Genomic DNA, 1342 nt, shown 5'->3' with positions numbered 1-1342 from the left:
ATCATGTGAGATTGTAACCCAAACATGAAAGCTTGTAACTATCTCACAGTGATTTAATAAAATTAAAAAATGAACAAAAATTATCTATGTCACTGTCATCCCATTGCTCATCGATTTTCTTGAGCGGGCACCAGTAACGTTTCCATCATGAGACTTGTTGTTACTGTTTTTGGCATATCGAATACACCACGTGTAGCTGGTCAGGCTCTGTAATGCAGGCAAGATACTCTCGGTAGCTTGCCAGGCTCTCTCATGAAACATAAGGTGTATTTTCTCAAGCAAAATGACTATTTTCAATCTAGTAATAGTACTTAGATGTTCATAATGTAGTTAGGATATATTATATTATAAAAATTATGATAAAATATCTTTTTTTTTATTTATTTTATTGAATCACCGTGTGAAAAGTTACAAAGTTCTCAGGCTTATGTCTCAGTTATACAATGCTCAAACACCTGTTCTTTCACCAGTGCCCATATTCCACCACCAAAAAACAAACAAACAAACAAACAAATAAACAAACAAACAAAACCAGTATACATCCCACCCCCCACCCCCCAAACACCCCCTCTGCATAACTGATAAATTTCACTTCCTTTTCTCTTTATCTTGATTACATTCCATATTTCAACACAAAACTCACTATTGTTGTTGGAGTTTCAACACAGAACTCACTATTCTTGTTGGAATTTATCCCCCAAGAATACGGCCCTATTGACAAGAAAACATTTGATAATTTGTTTTCCATTGATGAGAATGAAGAGATATAAAGTCACGGTAGCAGCCACGCGGTTTAGGATTTCTGTATTTTAGTAATTAAGTCCAGGGAGATTTAAGTTGGAAATTAAATCATTTTCCTTCCTGGAGCAGCATGAAGCAAAAACTTAGTTCACAGTCTGGACACATGGCTGCAAGCACTCGCTGGAACCCCAAGTCATATAGCTGGCTCTGGATCTTGCTCGTTCAGCAGCAAAGTGGCTGTGCAAAGGCATGGCCACCCGGGTCGAATCTTGGCGGAGCTAGAGCCAGAAACGACCCCGGCCCGAGACTGCCCAAGCGTCCCGCTGTTTCAAGTTCAAAAGCACACTTTTTTCCCCGCGCCACCAAGTTCATACCTGTTTAAAAGTCCCATAAAATGATGGACACCACACCTCTCGATAAAATATCTTAAAAACCCTGAAATTACTGATGTTTGGTAATTGTCCTAAAGAAACAGACTTCAAGAAAATGGTAATCTTTGAGACTAAGTTTTGTCATAAAAAAAATCCTAGCTTTTATATCCTGGTTTTCTGAGTTGCTTCTTCAATCACTTCAATTCTCTGGTTTATGCTTTGCTTAAATC

This window comes from Sorex araneus, chromosome 6, assembly GCF_027595985.1.
Source record: "Sorex araneus isolate mSorAra2 chromosome 6, mSorAra2.pri, whole genome shotgun sequence".
NCBI classification, from domain to species: domain Eukaryota; kingdom Metazoa; phylum Chordata; class Mammalia; order Eulipotyphla; family Soricidae; genus Sorex; species Sorex araneus.
This window is presented reverse-complemented; position numbering follows the sequence as displayed.